General features: G+C 45.3%; 2 long non-coding RNA genes across 2 annotated transcripts in view; one reads left to right on the top strand and one right to left on the bottom strand.

Annotated features, from left to right (window-relative positions):
• Window positions 1–493: 493 nt before the first annotated feature.
• LOC138643189 (uncharacterized) overlaps window positions 494–21,889 on the top strand; it is a 30,847-nt gene continuing 9,451 nt past the window's right edge. Inside the window, exon 1 of the long non-coding RNA XR_011314146.1 lies at window positions 494–623. This is a non-coding gene — a long non-coding RNA (uncharacterized lncRNA). The remainder of the gene's footprint in view (window positions 624–21,889) is intronic.
• On the bottom strand, window positions 6,908–8,381 carry LOC138641534 (uncharacterized). The gene is made up of 3 exons (XR_011313908.1): window positions 8,196–8,381; window positions 7,106–7,169; window positions 6,908–7,000 (listed from the first exon to the last, which is right to left on the bottom strand). It is a non-coding gene; the product is annotated as an uncharacterized lncRNA (long non-coding RNA).

Genomic DNA, 21,889 nt, shown 5'->3' with positions numbered 1-21,889 from the left:
TAAACTGACAAAACCACAAGAGTGGTCAGTTAAAAAGAAACACGCTTCTACTAAGCCGAAGAAAACCGCCTCTAAAGTTCTTCCAACCTGAATCGGACCAGCTGTGCTGGTCTGGTTTTTCTTTTTCTTGAAAGGGACGATAATTACGAATTGACCCCTGAGTCTTTTTTCTCTTTTTTTTATTTTTTGCCTTTCCAGATCTTCTTCTGATTCTCTCCCTCCTGTTGCTAATGTTTTTCTCCTCTGTTCACATTGACTGGAGTCGACAGAATTTTTGTCATTTCTCTGGACTTGGAGAAACCTTCGCATTGTTGAATGCATTATGTTTCTTTTTCCTCAACACTAATGTTTTTTCGATACTTTGAAAATAGCTCCATTGCTATGTTACATGTTTTTGTCTTTTAAGACAATTTGTAGAGGTCACCACTTGGACCTTCTCTCGCTTATGTTTGGGTTCATGTAGCCCCCCTCCCCCCCCCCCCACCCTGCGATAAGCGAGCTTTATTTTGTATATAGTTGGTTAACTACCATGTTCTATTACTTTTTCAGGCTCTATGGTGTGACGGAGGATTCTGAGGAAGAAGTGGATGGCGGCTAATCGAGTTGACGTGGGCACGGTCACGGTAGCGTATTCAATGTGAAAGGTTTAAATTCTTCCACAAAACACAGTTAGATCCTCACACTGTTAAAAAAAACAAACTACACAAATAGCCTTTTTGCAAGAAACTCACTTTAAAATGGGAAGAACCCCAAATATGTCTTTCTCCTCTTTCCCCACATGGTATAACAGCTGTTCTTCCTCCGCCTCTGTTCTGTCCTCACTAGCTGAGGCAGGCTAATACGTAGCTATACAGTCAGCTAAACCGCTATACCGGGGTCCAATAAGGAGACTGTGGTTGAGTCTGTGCTTTATTAAACGTAGTGGTATATTGATGCGGTGAAACTTTGAACAATGATATACATAGAATCAGTGCATGGTATAGAACAGATACATACTACACATGATATACATTATGCATAACATTTAGAAGGCTAGTGACTAAACTGGGAGTACAACTGGCTAGGCTAGGCTAATATGGAGCAGAAATATCTAGAGAAAGCATAAAGACATTAGTATTGGGACCTGTTCTCTTCAACATATTCATTAATGATCTGGTAGAAGGTTTACACAGTAAAATATCGATATTTGCAGATGATACAAAACTATGTAAAGCAGTTAATACAAGAGAAGATAGTATTCTGCTACAGATGGATCTGGATAAGTTGGAAACTTGGGCTGAAAGTTGGCAGATGAGGTTTAACAATGATAAATGTAAGGTTATACACATGGGAAGAGGGAATCAATATCACCATTACACACTGAACGGGAAACCACTGGGTAAATCTGACAGGGAGAAGGACTTGGGGATCCTAGTTAATGATAAACTTACCTGGAGCAGCCAGTGCCAGGCAGCAGCTGCCAAGGCAAACAGGATCATGGGGTGCATTAAAAGAGGTCTGGATACACATGATGAGAGCATTATACTGCCTCTGTACAAATCCCTAGTTAGACCGCACATGGAGTACTGTGTCCAGTTTTGGGCACCGGTGCTCAGGAAGGATATAATGGAACTAGAGAGAGTACAAAGGAGGGCAACAAAATTAATAAAGGGGATGGGAGAACTACAATACCCAGATAGATTAGCGAAATTAGGATTATTTAGTCTAGAAAAAAGACGACTGAGGGGCGATCTAATAACCATGTATAAGTATATAAGGGGACAATACAAATATCTCGCTGAGGATCTGTTTATACCAAGGAAGGTGACGGGCACAAGGGGGCATTCTTTGCGTCTGGAGGAGAGAAGGTTTTTCCACCAACATAGAAGAGGATTCTTTACTGTTAGGGCAGTGAGAATCTGGAATTGCTTGCCTGAGGAGGTGGTGATGGCGAACTCAGTCGAGGGGTTCAAGAGAGGCCTGGATGTCTTCCTGGAGCAGAACAATATTGTATCATACAATTATTAGGTTCTGTAGAAGGACGTAGATCTGGGTATTTATTATGATGGAATATAGGCTGAACTGGATGGACAAATGTCTTTTTTCGGCCTTACTAACTATGTTACTATGTTACTATGTTACTATGACATACCGGCAATGCAATCGCAAGGGGGATGAAGTGAAGCGTCTTTCCTTGAAGGCAAACTGAAGAAAGTGAAAGGAAAAATGGAGGGAAATGGAGGCTGAGCTACCATAATGCATTGCAAAAGAGGAGGAGAATCAGACATGGATAATACAAACACAGAAGATTGAACTGTCAACATAACTCTGACCGCTAGATGGAGCCAAAGCACTAAAAACAAATAAAGATATGAACATCCATACTGAGAAACCTGTAATTATGCAAACATAATCAGGGTAACAATATTAGATGGCGGAGACAGAACACTCCCCGTCTGGCATCAACGGATGTCACTACTCCTTTCTTCTGAAGGCAACAATAGGACCAGTTCAGATACCGGTCTGAAAAATGTCTTAGGTTCATTCCCTTTGGTCATCCTTAGTTCAACTTTGCGGACATTGCCGTCCTTGCTCGGGAATGTTGCGGTAACTAGACCAAGTGGCCACTGGTTCCGGTGAATCTGACAGTCTTTCACAAGAACAAGGTCACCTATGTTCAGATTAGGTTTAGTAGATTGCCACTTTGTACGTGGCTGCAGGGTAGACAAATATTGCTTGCACCACCTGTCCCAGAAAGTATTTGCAAGACTTTGTACCTGTCTCCATTGGCGCTTGTAGAGGTCCTTAGCGTCAAATCCTCCTGGAGGGGCACTGGACAGTCCCGTTTTCTGGGTAAGTAGAGTAGCTGGAGTCAATAACAAGGGTTCCTCAGGGTCGTTAGGAACTGGAACCAGGGGTCTTGCATTGATTATAGCTGCAGCCTCAGCCATGAAGGTGATTAGGCTTTCGTGGGTGAGCCTCGCTGCTCCTTCTGTAAATAGTCTTCCTTGGTGCTTGACCAGATTGTGGTAATGTTGTACGATTAGGTAGGCAACATGACATTTTCCGGGAAGTATAAGAGGGAATTTCTCCACAAACTCCATCTCAGCTTCTTTGAGTCGGCCTCCTACTCTCAGTAGGCCGCTGTTGTCGATGAATGGGTCGAGTTTTCTCAATACGCTGCTCACTGGTACTGGAGCTTTAGTAATAAAGAAGTAATACTTCTGCAAAGTAGGTTTCTCTTTGAATAGTGAGGATGATGTGATTTCTAGAGAACTCTAAGTCGGAGGTAACGTAGGTATTTTTACAAAGATGCCAACCTTTACATTTTTCTGTGCCACGAGTTCTGGTGGTCCTGAATGAGCGAGCTATATGAGTCAGGCAGGTAATGGCTCGAGTAAGTGACTTCCAACTTGAGAATCTGTCGAACCTGCAAGATCCAAGCTGGATAACAGAGGTCATTGTATGTAGTGTAGACACCTGAGGGCGGATTTCAGCATCTGAGTCCTCTCCTACTAGTTCAAAGGTGTCTGGAAAACATTCCTCAATGTACAATAGTTTTAGTCCCGAGAGCCATGTTGTGCTTCCTAGTCGACTTGCGTCAACTGCTCTAGTTGCATGATCTGCGGGATTCTGGTCTGTGGGTATGTAATGCCACTGCTTTGGATGAACTGATCTCCTGATTCGTAGCACTCTGTTATTGACATAAACGTAGAATCGCCTGGTTTCGTTGTGGATATATCCCAGGACTACTTTGCTGTCTGAGTAGAACTTGGCCTGTGTCAGGTCGATATCCATTTCGGATGCGATGAACTCCGCTAACTCAACGGCTAAGACTGCGGCACAAAGCTCTAACCTGGGTATAGTGTGCTCTGGTTGTGGTGCGAGTTTGGCCTTTCCCATGACGAAACCAATGTGGCACTGACATTTGGAGTCTACAGTTTTGAGGTAGGCAACAGCAGCAATTGCTTTGACAGAAGCATCTGCGAATACGTACAGTCTTTGGCTCTGTATCTCAGTAGATGGCACAGGGGTGTATGGTCTTGGCACATGCAGGTTGGAGAGTGCCGCTAATGAGTTCTTCCACTCTTCCCACTGGATCCTCTTATCAGGTGGCAGAGGTGCATCCCAGTCAGATGTTTCCCTAGTTAAGTCTCTTAGTAGGGCCTTGCCTTGTATAGTAACAGGAGCTGCGAAACCCAAGGGATCGTACAGACTGTTGATGGTAGATAGGACGCCTCTACGTGTGAAAGGCCTTTCTTCCTGACTGACCTGAAAGGTGAAAGTGTCTGACTGTAGATTGCAGAGAAGCCCGAGGCTGCGTTGCATTGGTGCAGGGTCTGACCTCAGGTCCAGGTGTCTGAGACCATTACATAAGTCCTGAGAAGGGAATGCTTCCATGAGTTCTTGGCTGTTTGAGGCTATTTTATGAAGCCTAAGGTTCGAGCAGGCAAGCATGTCTTGGGCCCTCCTGAGAAGACTGATGGCAGTCTCATTTGAAGGCATGGCTTTTAGACAGTCGTCGACATAAAAGTCCTTTTCTATGAATTGTCTGACATCTGCTCCGTATTCTGCTTCTCCTTCCTGAGCTGACCTTTTGAGTCCGTAAATGGTGACTGCAGGTGAAGGACTGTTGCCAAAGATGTGCACTCTCATGCGATACTCTGTGACTTCTTTAGTAGGATCATTGTCTCTGTACCAGAAGAATCTTAGGAAGTTCCTGTCTCTCTCTCTCACAAGGAGACAATGGAACATTTGCTGGATGTCAGCGATGAAGGCAATGGAATCCTTACGGAAGCGCATAAGTACACCCAGTAGTTTGTTATTGAGGTCTGGTCCTGTCAGTAGAACGTCATTCAGGGAGACATCATTAAATTTAGCACTGGAATCAAACACAACTCTGATCTGGCCTGGTTTTTTAGGGTGGTAAACTCCGAACATGGGTAGGAACCAGCATTCTTCAGTCTTTGAGAGTGGGAGCTAGTTCTGCGTGACAGTTTTCAAAAATCTTTGACATGAAGGAGAAAAAGTGATCTTTCATCTCAGGTTTCTTTTGCAGATTACATTTGAGAGAGGAGAAACGTTGTAATGCCTGATTTCTGTTGTTCGGTAGACGTGGTCTGTGGGTTTTGAAGGGAAGAGGTGCGACCCAGCTGTTGGTCTCACCTTTAACGAGTCCCTTGTCCATTACCTCTAAGAACAACTTGTCCTCTACCGACATTGCCACTTGGTTGTCCTGCTTAGTTCTCTGGAAGACTGTGCACCCTAACTGCTCCTCATAGCTTCCTGACACTATATTGCTGTCGTGAGTAAAGTCTATTAAATGATCATGTAACATAGTAACATAGTAACATAGTTAGTAAGGCCGAAAAAAGACATTTGTCCATCCAGTTCAGCCTATATTCCATCATAATAAATCCCCAGATCTACGTCCTTCTACAGAACCTAATAATTGTATGATACAATATTGTTCTGCTCCAGGAAGACATCCAGGCCTCTCTTGAACCCCTCGACTGAGTTCGCCATCACCACCTCCTCAGGCAAGCAATTCCAGATTCTCACTGCCCTAACAGTAAAGAATCCTCTTCTATGTTGGTGGAAAAACCTTCTCTCCTCCAGACGCAAAGAATGCCCCCTTGTGCCCGTCACCTTCCTTGGTATAAACAGATCCTCAGCGAGATATTTGTATTGTCCCCTTATATACTTATACATGGTTATTAGATCGCCCCTCAGTCGTCTTTTTTCTAGACTAAATAATCCTAATTTCGCTAATCTATCTGGGTATTGTAGTTCTCCCATCCCCTTTATTAATTTTGTTGCCCTCCTTTGTACTCTCTCTAGTTCCATTATATCCTTCCTGAGCACCGGTGCCCAAAACTGGACACAGTACTCCATGTGCGGTCTAACTAGGGATTTGTACAGAGGCAGTATAATGCTCTCATCATGTGTATCCAGACCTCTTTTAATGCACCCCATGATCCTGTTTGCCTTGGCAGCAGTTGGATGTAGTTGGATGCTGTGTGGCAGTTCCCTGACATGGAACTCATTGTTACAAGGTTGAAACAGAGATGGACGTCTTTTCTCCAATGTATTTGTCAGCATGCTTGTCACAGAAGATGGGGCGTGCATGCGTCCCAAGCATACGTTGCCAATTATGACCCATCCTAGGTCTAGCCTTTGGGCATAGGGAGCATTGTGGAGTCCATTGATATGACGTCTCACTTTATGAACCTGCCGGATATCTCTCCCCAACAGCAGAATTATCTGGGCCTGATGGTCGAGTTCCGGTATAAGGTGTGCTATTCGTTTTAAGTGAGCGTGATGGATTGCTACATCTGGCGTAGGGATTTCAGATCTGTTGTCTGGGATCTGGTTACATTCGATGATCGTAGGTAGCGGTAGACAGAATTGTCCGTCTAAAGACTCGATCTGGTAGTCAGTAGCTTTTCTGCCTGCTGTTGTCACAGTCAGGGGTGGATTAAGGGTAGCCAGGGCCCCGGGCTGTTCAGAGATTGTGGGCCCCCCCCCGGTCATGTGACGGGGGTCATGTGATGGGGGTGGGGTCATGTGACGGGGTGGAGTCATGTGACGGGGTGGGGTCATCTGACGGGGGTGGGGTCATGTGACGGGGTGGTCATGTGACGGGGTGGTCATGTGACGGGGGTGGTCATGTGACGGGGGGTGGTCATGTGACGGGGGGTGGGTGGTCATCATGTTATACCTGAACCTGATTATTCAAGAAAAATAGTTGCTGTGTGAAACTATAGCCTGTCAAACATCCATTGATGTAGTCAACTTACCCTTCAGTTAAGAAGAAAAACAAAACATCCCATGATGGGGATGTATCTTTATCACAGCTTTTGTTATTGTCATCACTTTGACTTGGCCCATCAGATTCTGCAGGTTTTCTTTTAAAGAAACTCTGTAACTTGGGAATTTTAGAAACCTCTTCATGTATTTGTTGAGTTCTCTGTCGCTGCTCATTTCTTTTCTGAGCACCGGATTTTTGTAAAGAATGCATCTAGGGGCATAGGATGATACGGTGTAAGACAGAGAAAAATTGAATAATTTAGTAAACTAAAAATGGTTGCTGTGTCAGCCTGTGTGTGTTTTGTAAAGAACTTACAGTTTGGATGATACTTTCAAGAGGAAGCGCGCGGCACAATGTTATGTACTTGAGTTTTGAATACCTAAAAGAAAGGAAGAACTATAAGTTTCTAACAACTAATGCATTTGGTGTGTGTACCCGGGCAATTTACCCTGGACTGGCAGGGCTGCCACTAGAAATTTCAGGGCCCCATACTGGCTAAATTTTTGAGGCACCCTTTAGACTGCTCCACCCCTTGAACTGTCCACAGTCCCACCGCTCTCTCTTGAAAAAATTCCACTTCTCACCTATCACACATTAACATTTCCATCACCAGATCACACATATAGCCGGCAGCTTTTGTTTTGGCCAAAAGATTTTGTAAGACTCCACCATAACACGGTAGACACTTTGGGCCGGGCCCAACTGTACTGTAACCTATTATATACTTGTTAAAATATGCAATACAATTTAGGTATATTTTGATTTATTTTTCAATTTTTAAAATGAACAATATCACATACAAGGAACAAATTGCACCGCACCATGACCAGACACCATATTACAACCACAGTGATCAAATTATATCACATACAAGGAACAAATGCCAGACCACATATTACCACCAGTGACCGAATAATATCACATACAAGGAACAAATACCGCTACACCATGTCAAGAGCACATATTACCACCACTTGGTGACCAAATAGCACATACAAGGGACAAATACCGCAACACCATTTCCAGACCACATATTACCACCACATAGTGACTGAATACTACAATACTGACTGTTCTGTCTTCATACACGTTGATACGGTGTGTGATCCGACATACGGCATAAACCACTTCTGTCTCCCAAATAAGCAGACTGTTCTCTGTAGTCTAACTTGTTTATTGGTAAACATGAGCGCGGTAAAACTATAAGAATACAAATGATTTGAGTAAGTATTGGGCAAATAATAACATGACTGCAACTAACAGGGAAAGCATACAGGATGATGCAACTTCTATAATAACTACATACAGCAGGTAACTGAAATCACATTTCCTGTGTACTGGCTGCTATACAGTTAATCACACTCTGTACAACATTACATAGCAAGAACAGGGATAATGGTCTTACCGGATAAACTTAACCGGAATGGGAAGTAAGTGAGGTAGTTCAACACAGCAGATTAACACGTGTGTCCAGGGAAATACACAGAGAGAAAATGGAGTTTCCCCTTCCCATGATACCTTGGTGAATCCCAGAATGCAACACTCTAATAATTACTGAAAAACACAGGTAGTAAATTTAACCACCACTGGGTGGTGCTATAACACAGCAAACCCAAAACTATGGTATTAAACCTTTTTAAAGCTAGATACGAAGCCCTGACCTTCGCTAGAATGGGCAGAACACTGACAGTAATCTAATATATAAAGCTGAATGTGTGTGTGTGTGTGTGTATGTGTGTATGTCCGGGATTGGCATCTGCACCGTCGCAGCTACAGCCACAAAATTTTGCACGGTCACACGTCTGGACCCCGAGAGCGTCATAGGCTATGTTTGGAGGTGAAATTTTAACCCCGCGCGTTCCAATTCACCAAACAATTTTGCCCCTATCTACATAATGGGGAAAAAAGTGAAAGGACAAGTGTTGGAGACGTGGCAGCTACAGCCACAAAATTTTGCACAGTCACACGTCTGGACCCCGAGAGTGTCATAGGCTATGTTGTGAGGTGAAATTTTAACCCCACGCTTTCCAATTCACCAAACAATTTTGCCCCTATCTACATAATGGGGAAAAAAGTGAAAGGAAAAGTGTTGGAGGCGTCGCAGCTACAGCCACAAAATTTTGCACAGTCACACGACTGGACCCCGAGAGCGTCACAGGCTATGTTGTGAGGTGAAATTTTAACCCCGCGCTTTCCAATTCACCAAACAATTTTGCCCCTATCTACATAATGGGGAAAAGTGAAAGAAAAAGTGTTGGAGGCAAATTGACAGCTGCCAGATGTGAACAAGGGGGACTTAAAGAATGAGAGCGATGGCACCAAAGAGTATATACCGTACAGTTGCTAAGGTGGGGCCTCGACATGGGATACTCACCACACATGGGGATATGAACACACACACAAAATGCGCCACACACTACCACATGCTTGAACACATATTACCCTCAGCACTCATTTCACCACACATACACCAACCTCGCCACATAAAAGTCGAAACACAAAAGTCGCCGCTCAAAACTCGCCATGCGCAAAACTCACCACATGCAAAAACTAGGCTCACGCAAAACTCGCCACAAGTGCAAAACTCACCTCATGGAAAACTCACCACACGCAAAACTTGCACACGCGCAAAAATTGCCACATGCACAAAAGTTGCAACACATGCAAAAGTTGCCTCACACAAAACTTGCACATACTCAAAAGGCACCACACAAACGCCGGGCTCTTCAGCTAGTCTAATATATAAAGCTGAATGTGTGTGTGTATGTGTGTATGTCCGGGATTGGCATCTGCACCGTCGCAGCTACAGCCACAAAATTTTGCACAGTCACACGTCTGGACCCCGAGAGCGTCATAGGCTATGTTCTGAGGCGAAATTTTAACCCCGCGCGTTCCAATTCACCAAACAATTTTGCCCCTATCTACATAATGGGGAAAAAAGTGAAAGGAAAAGTGTTGGAGGCGTCGCAGCTACAGCCACAAAATTTTGCGTGGTCACACGTCTGGACCCTGAGAGCGTCATAGGCTATGTTGTGAGGTGAAATTTTATCCCCGTGCTTTCCAATTCACCAAACAATTTTCCCCCTATCTACATAATGGGGAAAAGTGTTGGAGGCAAATTGACAGCTGCCAGATGTGAACAAGGGGGACTTAAAAAATGAGAGCGATGGCGCCAAAGAGTATATACCGTACAGTTGCTAAGGTGGGCCCCCGACATGGGATACTCACCACACACGGGGATATGAACACACACACAAAATGCGCCACAAACTACCACGTTCTTGAACACGTATACCACCCTCAGGACACATTTCACCACACATACACCAACCTCGCCACATAAAAGTCGAAATACAAAAGTCGCCGCTTAAAACTCGCCACGCGCAAAACTCGCCACGCGCAAAACTCGCCACATGCAAAAAACTAGGCTCACGCAAAACTTGCCACAAGTGCAAAACTCACCTCATGGAAAACTCGCCACACGCAAAACTTGCACACGCGGAAAAATTGCCACATGCACAAAAGTTGCAACACATGCAAAAGTTGAACATACTCAAAAGGCACCACACATAAAACTCACCAAGCGCAAAACTCGCCATGCGCAAAACTTGCTGCACACAACTTGCTACACTAACCTGTCACATGCAACTCGACACACAAAAAGTTGCTAAACGCATGTTGCCACACAAAACTCATCTCACAAAAGTCGCTACATGCATGTCGCTACACGCAACTCAACACACACAACTTGACAAACGAAACTCGCCCTAAAACACACACAAGTCTGGTATTATCCTTCAAAAATAAAAATCTGATTAATAAGCAGACAAACTACAAGAGCAACAAATGTTCCATATAGGAAATACGGCAGCTGTCAGTCACATGACCTGTCTATTATGTGTATGTGTGAGCTAATATATACTGCCAGGGGCGAGGGCTTCCTGTTGGCTGGGGATTTATCAGGCTGCCAATTTAGTACTATATTCAGGAGAGATGACACACAGGTATATACTATATACAGGAGGAGATGACACACAGGTATATACTATATACAGGAGGAGATGACACACAGGTATATACTATATACAGGAGCAGATGACACACAGGTATATACTATATACAGGAGCAGATGACACACAGGTATATACTATATACAGGAGGAGATGACTTACAGGTATAGACAGGAGCAGATGACACACAGATATATACTATATACAGGAGGAGATGACTTACAGGTATATACTATATACAGGAGGAGATGACACACTTATATACTATATACAGGAGGAGATGACACACAGGTATATACTATATACAGGAGCAGATGACACACAGGTATATACTATATACAGGAGGAGATGACACACACATTTACACTATATACAGGGGAGATAACACACAGGTATATACTATATACAGGAGGAGATGACATACACGTATATACTATATACAGGAGGAGATTACATCCTGGTATATACTATATACAGGGGAGATGACATACAGGTACATACTATATACAGGGGCAATGACACACAGGTATATACTATATACAGTGGAGATGACACACAGGTATATACTATATACTGGAGAAGACGACACACAGGTATATACTTTATACAGGAGCAGATGATACACAGGTATATACTATATACAGGAGGAGATGACTTACAGGTACATACTATATACAGGAGGAGATGACACACATATATACTATATACAGGAGGAGATGACATACAGGTATATACTATATAAAAGAGGAGATGACACAGGTATAGAGGAGGAGAGGACATACAGCAGGTATATACTATAGGGGAGATGACATACAGGTATATACTATATACAGGAGATGACATACAGGTATATACTATAGTATAGGAGGAGATGACATACAGGTATATAGTATATACAGAAGAGATGACATACAGGTATATAATATATATAGGAGGAGATGACATATGGGTATATACAATATACAGGAGGAGATGACATACAGCAGGCATATACTATTTACAGGGGAGATGGCATACAGGTATATACTATATACGAAAGAAGACATACAGGTGTATACAATATATAAGGGAGATGACAAACATGTATATACTGAGGTGAAAATGAGGGGAGTAAGGTGAAAATGAAAAGGTGTGAGTGCAAAATGAGAGGAGTGAGGGAAAATAGTGGAGTGATCGGAAAATGACAGATGTGAGGTCGAAATGACAAGTGTTAGGGGGGAATGAGAGGAGTGAGGGAGAAAATGAGAGGAGTGAGGGGGAAAATGAGAGGTGTAAGGGAGAAAATGAGAGGTGTAAGGGAGAAAATGAGAGGCATGATGGGAAAATAAGAGACGTGAGGTGCTATAACTAACCACAGATATTTACTATGCGCAGGCAATGCCGGGCTCTTCAGCTAGTAAATAAAAAACAAAATACTGTCACCATAAGTGCCAGTATTCACAGGAGATCTGTAATTGGTATGCAGTGTGTGTGTAGAGGTTATACAGCGATCACTGGCGACATTATACACTGGAGCTCTGTATATGGTTTACAGCAGGGGTGTCAAACTGCATTCCTCGAGGGCCGCAAACAGGTCATGTTTTCAGGATTTACTTGTATTGCACAGGTGATAATTTAATCACCTGCACAGAATGATTCCAGCACCTTGTGTAATGCAAAAGAAATCTTGAAAACACGCACGGTCTGAGCTGAGGCCCTCGACGAATGCAGTTTGACACCCCTCGTTTACAGTGTATAGTGTCAGTGTATAGATAACACTGACTCACCAGTGGCGTCTCTAGGTGAAGTCCTTCATCTGTCATGAAGCACAGACAGCCATCATTTATTCCAGCCAGGACTTGTTTGCTGTTTCTGCAGGAAATCACACAGTTATCTCGAGCTCCGCTTGCAGAACACATTACTTAATTTTTCCCAATTTCAACTTTACACCACATGAAGAAAAAAAGGCGATATAGTGTCACTCTGCACAGTAACAGGACCGCCCCCCCATTTAAAAAAAGTATACTCAAAAAATAAAATAAATACATCACTGCAGTAATAATATCCCTTAATTAGCCCCTACGGAAATAATATTCCCCATCCTGGCCCCGTTTATCTCATTCCTGGCTCCTGCAATATGTTCGCGCATCGTGCACTCATGAGTATCCATTCTACACCATATGATTTACCCATCCTGCCCCATCTGTCTCCATCCTGTCCCATGACAGTGTGTTCAACAATCTGCCCCAGTGTGGCCAGCATATTACCCCCAGTGTGTCCAGCATATTACCTCCACACAGTGTATCCAGCAATCTGCCCCAGTATGCCCCAGGGATTCAAGCTTGAGAAACCAGGGATTCAAGCTTGAGGAGGCTAATTTGCATATTCCAGGTGCCTTCTGGGAAAAGCGAAGAGTCTCCCTAAGCTAGAAGATCGTTGGGTACAGCCGGGACCAGCTGCTTGGAAAGAGTCACCAAACCAGGGATTCAAGCTTGAGGAGGCTAATTTGCATATTCCAGGTGCCTTCTGGGAAAAGCGAAGAGTCTCCCTAAGCTAGAAGATCGTTGGGTACAGCCGGGACCAGCTGCTTGGAAAGAGTCACCAAACCAGGGATTCAAGCTTGAGGAGGCTAATTTGCATATTCCAGGTGCCTTCTGGGAAAAGCGAAGAGTCTCCCTAAGCTAGAAGATCGTTGGGTACAGCCGGGACCAGCTGCTTGGAAAGAGTCACCAAACCAGGGATTCAAGCTTGAGGAGGCTAATTTGCATATTCCAGGTGCCTTCTGGGAAAAGCGAAGAGTCTCCCTAAGCTAGAAGATCGTTGGGTACAGCCGGGACCAGCTGCTTGGAAAGAGTCACCAAACCAGGGATTCAAGCTTGAGGAGGCTAATTTGCATATTCCAGGTGCCTTCTGGGAAAAGCGAAGAGTCTCCCTAAGCTAGAAGATCGTTGGGTACAGCCGGGACCAGCTGCTTGGAAAGAGTCACCAAACCAGGAAATCAAGCTTGAGGAGGCTAATTTGCATATTCCAGGTGCCTTCTGGGAAAAGCGAAGAGTCTCCCTAAGCTAGAAGATCGTTGGGTACAGCCGGGACCAGCTGCTTGGAAAGAGTCACCAAACCAGGGATTCAAGCTTGAGGAGGCTAATTTGCATATTCCAGGTGCCTTCTGGGAAAAGCGAAGAGTCTCCCTAAGCTAGAAGATCGTTGGGTACAGCCGGGACCAGCTGCTTGGAAAGAGTCACCAAACCAGGGATTCAAGCTTGAGGAGGCTAATTTGCATATTCCAGGTGCCTTCTGGGAAAAGCGAAGAGTCTCCCTAAGCTAGAAGATCGTTGGGTACAGCCGGGACCAGCTGCTTGGAAAGAGTCACCAAACCAGGGATTCAAGCTTGAGGAGGCTAATTTGCATATTCCAGGTGCCTTCTGGGAAAAGCGAAGAGTCTCCCTAAGCTAGAAGATCGTTGGGTACAGCCGGGACCAGCTGCTTGGAAAGAGTCACCAAACCAGGGATTCAAGCTTGAGGAGGCTAATTTGCATATTCCAGGTGCCTTCTGGGAAAAGCGAAGAGTCTCCCTAAGCTAGAAGATCGTTGGGTACAGCCGGGACCAGCTGCTTGGAAAGAGTCACCAAACCAGGGATTCAAGCTTGAGGAGGCTAATTTGCATATTCCAGGTGCCTTCTGGGAAAAGCGAAGAGTCTCCCTAAGCTAGAAGATCATTGGGTACAGCCGGGACCAGCTGCTTGGAAAGAGTCACCAAACCAGGGATTCAAGCTTGAGGAGGCTAATTTGCATATTCCAGGTGCCTTCTGGGAAAAGCGAAGAGTCTCCCTAAGCTAGAAGATCGTTGGGTACAGCCGGGACCAGCTGCTTGGAAAGAGTCACCAAACCAGGGATTCAAGCTTGAGGAGGCTAATTTGCATATTCCAGGTGCCTTCTGGGAAAAGCGAAGAGTCTCCCTAAGCTAGAAGATCGTTGGGTACAGCCGGGACCAGCTGCTTGGAAAGAGTCACCAAACCAGGGATTCAAGCTTGAGGAGGCTAATTTGCATATTCCAGGTGCCTTCTGGGAAAAGCGAAGAGTCTCCCTAAGCTAGAAGATCGTTGGGTACAGCCGGGACCAGCTGCTTGGAATGAGTCACCAAACCAGGGATTCAAGCTTGAGGAGGCTAATTTGCATATTCCAGGTGCCTTCTGGGAAAAGCGAAGAGTCTCCCTAAGCTAGAAGATCGTTGGGTACAGCCGGGACCAGCTGCTTGGAAAGAATCACCAAACCAGGGATTCAAGCTTGAGGAGGCTAATTTGCATATTCCAGGTGCCTTCTGGGAAAAGCGAAGAGTCTCCCTAAGCTAGAAGATCGTTGGGTACAGCCGGGACCAGCTGCTTGGAAAGAATCACCAAACCAGGGATTCAAGCTTGAGGAGGCTAATTTGCATATTCCAGGTGCCTTCTGGGAAAAGCGAAGAGTCTCCCTAAGCTAGAAGATCGTTGGGTACAGCCGGGACCAGCTGCTTGGAAAGAATCACCAAACCAGGGATTCAAGCTTGAGGAGGCTAATTTGCATATTCCAGGTGCCTTCTGGGAAAAGCGAAGAGTCTCCCTAAGCTAGAAGATCGTTGGGTACAGCCGGGACCAGCTGCTTGGAAAGAATCACCAAACCAGGGATTCAAGCTTGAGGAGGCTAATTTGCATATTCCAGGTGCCTTCTGGGAAAAGCGAAGAGTCTCCCTAAGCTAGAAGATCGTTGGGTACAGCCGGGACCAGCTGCTTGGAAAGAATCACCAAACCAGGGATTCAAGCTTGAGGAGGCTAATTTGCATATTCCAGGTGCCTTCTGGGAAAAGCGAAGAGTCGCCCTAAGCTAGAAGATCGTTGGGTACAGCCGGGACCAGCTGCTTGGAAAGAATCACCAAACCAGGGATTCAAGCTTGAGGAGGCTAATTTGCATATTCCAGGTGCCTTCTGGGAAAAGCGAAGAGTCGCCCTAAGCTAGAAGATCGTTGGGTACAGCCGGGACCAGCTGCTTGGAAAGAATCACCAAACCAGGGATTCAAGCTTGAGGAGGCTAATTTGCATATTCCAGGTGCCTTCTGGGAAAAGCGAAGAGTCTCCCTAAGCTAGAAGATCGTTGGGTACAGCCGGGACCAGCTGCTTGGAAAGAATCACCAAACCAGGGATTCAAGCTTGAGGAGGCTAATTTGCATATTCCAGGTGCCTTCTGAGAAAAGCGAAGAGTCGCCCTAAGCTAGAAGATCGTTGGGTACAGCCGGGACCAGCTGCTTGGAAAGAATCACCAAACCAGGGATTCAAGCTTGAGGAGGCTAATTTGCATATTCCAGGTGCCTTCTGGGAAAAGCGAAGAGTCTCCCTAAGCTAGAAGATCGTTGGGTACAGCCGGGACCAGCTGCTTGGAAAGAATCACCAAACCAGGGATTCAAGCTTGAGGAGGCTAATTTGCATATTCCAGGTGCCTTCTGGGAAAAGCGAAGAGTCTCCCTAAGCTAGAAGATCGTTGGGTACAGCCGGGACCAGCTGCTTGGAAAGAATCACCAAACCGCGCGCCGTAAGGTGCGAAAATTTTTGCCTGTAGGACATTATTGCAAGAGAGCTTGGCTGAGTAGATTACACAAGAAGGAAAACACACAGCAAGTCAGCAGGATCTAGGAGCAACATGGCAGATGTGACAACCTACATGGTGAGCTGCAGCATGTGCTACATGTTCACAGATCGACCAGAAGAAGAATTACATTTCACCTGTCAGAAGTGTAGACTAGTGGCCCTTTTAGAAGAAAAGGTGCGGGGTCTGGAAGAAAGAATAGCAACTTTGAAACTCATCAAAGAGAATGAAGACTTTCTAGACAGAACAGAAGCATCTCTACTGGTCACAGAAGGTGAAAAAAGTGTCAGAGAACCTCCAAAAGCAGATGAGTGGAAGCATGTGACCAAAAGAAGCAAGAAGACCATGGAGAAATCACCAACCACACAACTGAAGAACCGATATCAAATCTTTGTAGAGGATGAAGATGGCACACCTAAGGATGAAGCAATACCAGCAAGCAAAAAAGAAAAGGGCACACAGCAACAAGTGACAGCAAAAAGTACAGCCAAGAAGCAACGAAGCGTGGTGGTGGTGGGAGACTCACTACTGAGAGGCGCAGAAGCAGCCATCTGCAGACCGGACATAACTGCAAGAGAAGTATGCTGCCTTCCAGGTGCGATGATCAAGGATGTGACCGATAGGATACCAAAGCTCTTCAACTCCAAGGACGTCCACCCATTTCTTCTGATACATGTTGGCACCAATGACACGGCAAGGAAGGACCTACCGACAATCTGCAAAGACTTTGAAGAGTTGGGGAAGAAAGTAAAGGAACTGGATGCACAGGTAGTTTTTTATTCTATCCTTCCAGTAGATGGGCATGGCACCAGGAGATGGAACAGGATCCTTGATGCAAACAACTGGCTAAGACGATGGTGCAGACAACAAGGATTCGGATTCCTGGACCACGGTGTGAATTACTTGTACGATGGACTCCTCGCCAGAGATGGACTACACCTCAAAAAACCTGGGAAACACACATTCGCCAGAAGACTCGCTACACTCATCAGGAGGGCGTTAAACTAGAAGAAGAGGGGACGGGAAGAAAAACATTAGACTTGAACAAAGAAGATCCAGGAAAACATACTCAGAAGGGAGGTAAGAACATTTCTAAAACAATCCACAGCGAGGAGATTGGAGCAAAACAAAATCCTCTAAACTGCATGCTCGCAAACGCCAGAAGCCTGACAAACAAGATGGAAGAACTAGAAGCAGAAATATCTACAGGTAACTTTGACATAGTGGGAATAACCGAGACATGGTTAGATGAAAGCTATGACTGGGCAGTTAACTTACAGGGTTACAGTCTGTTTAGAAAGGATCGTAAAAATCGGAGAGGAGGAGGGGTTTGTCTCTATGTAAAGTCTTGTCTAAAGTCCACTTTAAGGGAGGATATTAGCGAAGGAAATGAGGATGTCGAGTCCATATGGGTCGAAATTCATGGAGGGAAAAATGGTAACAAAATTCTCATTGGGGTCTGTTACAAACCCCCAAATATAACAGAAACCATGGAAAGTCTACTTCTAAAGCAGATAGATAAAGCTGCAACCCATAATGAGGTCCTGGTTATGGGGGACTTTAACTACCCGGATATTAACTGGGAAACAGAAACCTGTGAAACCCATAAAGGCAGCAGGTTTCTGCTAATAACCAAGAAAAATTATCTTTCACAATTGGTGCAGAATCCAACCAGAGGAGCAGTACTTTTAGACCTAATACTATCTAATAGACCTGACAGAATAACAAATCTGCAGGTGGTCGGGCATCTAGGAAATAGCGACCACAATATTGTACAGTTTCACCTGTCTTTCACTAGGGGGACTTGTCAGGGAGTCACAAAAACACTGAACTTTAGGAAGGCAAAGTTTGACCAGCTTAGAGATGCCCTTAATCTGGTAGACTGGGACAATATCCTCAGAAATAAGAATACAGATAATAAATGGGAAATGTTTAAGAACATCCTAAATAGGCAGAGTAAGCGGTTTATACCTTGTGGGAATAAACGGACTAGAAATAGGAAAAACCCAATGTGGCTAAACAAAGAAGTAAGACAGGCAATTAACAGTAAAAAGAAAGCATTTGCACTACTAAAGCAGGATGGCACCATTGAAGCTCTAAAAAACTATAGGGAGAAAAATACTTTATCTAAAAAACTAATTAAAGCTGCCAAAAAGGAAACAGAGAAGCACATTGCTAAGGAGAGTAAAACTAATCCCAAACTGTTCTTCAACTATATCAATAGTAAAAGAATAAAAACTGAAAATGTAGGCCCCTTAAAAAATAGTGAGGAAAGAGTGGTTGTAGATGACGAGGAAAAAGCGAACATATTAAACACCTTCTTCTCCACGGTATTCACGGTGGAAAATGAAATGCTAGGTGAAATCCCAAGAAACAATGAAAACCCTATATTAAGGGTCACCAATCTAACCCAAGAAGAGGTGCGAAACCGGCTAAATAAGATTAAAATAGATAAATCTCCGGGTCCGGATGGCATACACCCACGAGTACTAAGAGAACTAAGTAATGTAATAGATAAACCATTATTTCTTATTTTTAGGGACTCTATAGCGACAGGGTCTGTTCCGCAGGATTGGCGCATAGCAAATGTGGTGCCAATATTCAAAAAGGGCTCTAAAAGTGAACCTGGAAATTATAGGCCAGTAAGTCTAACCTCTATTGTTGGTAAAATATTTGAAGGGTTTCTGAGGGATGTTATTCTGGATTATCTCAATGAGAATAACTGTTTAACTCCATATCAGCATGGGTTTATGAGAAATCGCTCCTGTCAAACCAATCTAATCAGTTTTTATGAAGAGGTAAGCTATAGGCTGGACCACGGTGAGTCATTGGACGTGGTATATCTCGATTTTTCCAAAGCGTTTGATACCGTGCCGCACAAGAGGTTGGTACACAAAATGAGAATGCTTGGTCTGGGGGAAATTGTGTGTAAATGGGTTAGTAACTGGCTTAGTGATAGAAAGCAGAGGGTGGTTATAAATGGTATAGTCTCTAACTGGGTCGCTGTGACCAGTGGGGTACCGCAGGGGTCAGTATTGGGACCTGTTCTCTTCAACATATTCATTAATGATCTGGTAGAAGGTTTACACAGTAAAATATCGATATTTGCAGATGATACAAAACTATGTAAAGCAGTTAATACAAGAGAAGATAGTATTCTGCTACAGATGGATCTGGATATGTTGGAAACTTGGGCTGAAAGGTGGCAGATGAGGTTTAACAATGATAAATGTAAGGTTATACACATGGGAAGAAGTTATCAATGTCACCATTACACACTGAATGGGAAACCACTGGGTAAATCTGACAGGGAGAAGGACTTGGGGATCCTAGTTAATGATAAACTTACCTGGAGCAGCCAGTGCCAGGCAGCAGCTGCCAAGGCAAACAGGATCATGGGGTGCATTAAAAGAGGTCTGGATACACATGATGAGAGCATTATACTGCCTCTGTACAAATCCCTAGTTAGACCGCACATGGAGTACTGTGTCCAGTTTTGGGCACCGGTGCTCAGGAAGGATATAATGGAACTAGAGAGAGTACAAAGGAGGGCAACAAAATTAATAAAGGGGATGGGAGAACTACAATACCCAGATAGATTAGCGAAATTAGGATTATTTAGTCTAGAAAAAAGACGACTGAGGGGCGATCTAATAACCATGTATAAGTATATAAGGGGACAATACAAATATCTCGCTGAGGATCTGTTTATACCAAGGAAGGTGACGGGCACAAGGGGGCATTCTTTGCGTCTAGAGGAGAGAAGGTTTTTCCACCAACATAGAAGAGGATTCTTTACTGTTAGGGCAGTGAGAATCTGGAATTGCTTGCCTGAGGAGGTGGTGATGGCGAACTCAGTCGAGGGGTTCAAGAGAGGCCTGGATGTCTTCCTGGAGCAGAACAATATTGTATCATACAATTAGGTTCTGTAGAAGGACGTAGATCTGGGGATTTATTATGATGGAATATAGGCTGAACTGGATGGACAAATGTCTTTTTTCGGCCTTACTAACTATGTTACTATGTTACTATGTTACTATGTCCAGCATTGCCCCCAGTGTGTCCTGTCCAGCAATATGCCCCAGTATGTCCAGCAATCATCTGCCCCAGCCAGATTGTGTCCTCCAGGCTCCAGCATTGCCCCAGTCAGTGTCTCCAGCAATCATCTGCCCCAGACTGTGTCCTCCAGCATTGCCCCAGTGTGTCCAGCAATCATCTGCCCAGCCAGTCCCCAGACTGTGTCCTCCAGCATTGCCCCCCAGTGTCTCCTGCATTGCCCCCTCAGTGTCTCCTGCATTGCCCCCCCAGTGTCTCCTGCATTTCCCCCCCAGTGTGTCCAGCAATAGCAAATGCAATCATTTGAGGCCCCCAGTCCCGACTGTGTCCTCCTCCAGCATCATTGCCCCAGTGTGTACAGTAATCATCTGCCCAGTCTGTCCCCAGACTGTGTCCTCCAGCATTTCCCCCACAGTGTCTCCTGCATTGCCCCCCCAGTGTCTCCTGCTTGCCCCCCCCCCAGTGTCTCCTACATTCCCCCCCCCAGTGTGTCCAGCAATAGCAAATGCAATCATTTGAGGCCCCCAGTCCCGACTGTGTCCTCCTCCAGCATCATTGCCCCAGTATGTCCAGCAATCATCTGCCCAGCCAGTCAGCAGACTGTGTCCTCCAGCATTTCCCCCACAGTGTCTCCTGCATTGCCCCCCCAGTGTCTCCTGCATTGCCCCCCTCCCAGTGTCTTCTGCATTCCCCCCCCCCAGTGTGTCCAGCAATAGCAAATGCAATCATTTGAGGCCCTCAGTCCCGACTGTGTCCTCCTCCATCATCATTGCCCCAGTGTGTCCAGCAATCATCTGCCCAGCCAGTCCCCAGACTGTGTCCTCCAGCATTTCCCCCCAGTGTCTCCTGCATTGCCCCCCCAGTGTGTCCAGCAATAGCAAATGCAATCATTTGAGGCCCCCAGTCCCGACTGTGTCCTCCTCCAGCATCATTGCCCCAGTATGTCCATTGTCCAGCAATCATCTGCCCAGCCAGTCCCCAGACTGTGTCCTCCAGCATTTCCCCCCCAGTGTCTCCTGCATTGCCCCCCCCCAGTGTTTCCTGCATTGCCCCCCCCAGTGTGTCCAGCAATAGCAAATGCAATCATTTGAGGCCCCCAGTCCCGACTGTGTCCTCCTCCAGCATCATTGCTGCCCCCCCAGACCCAGTGTGTCCAGAAATCAGATTGCCCCAGTCCCAGACTGTGTCCTCCTGCTCCCAGCATTCTGCCCCTGGCCCCCCCATCCCCAGTGTCCGACTCCTCCGCTCCGCCTCCACCGTTAGGTTATAAAAAAAAAAAAATTCTCCAGTCCTCACCTTACCAGCGATCCAGGCGGTGAGCTCCCTCCAGCAGCGCGCACTCGCCAGCGACTGACAATGACATCAGACGCCGGCGACGTGTGCGCTGCGCCTGCGGCCGACGGCTGTTGTTAACTACTGCCGTGCGGGCGCGCCCGCACGG

This window comes from Ranitomeya imitator, chromosome 6 (genome assembly GCF_032444005.1).
Source record: "Ranitomeya imitator isolate aRanImi1 chromosome 6, aRanImi1.pri, whole genome shotgun sequence".
In the NCBI taxonomy this organism is placed as follows: Eukaryota; Metazoa; Chordata; class Amphibia; order Anura; family Dendrobatidae; genus Ranitomeya; species Ranitomeya imitator.
This window is presented reverse-complemented; position numbering and strand designations above follow the sequence as displayed.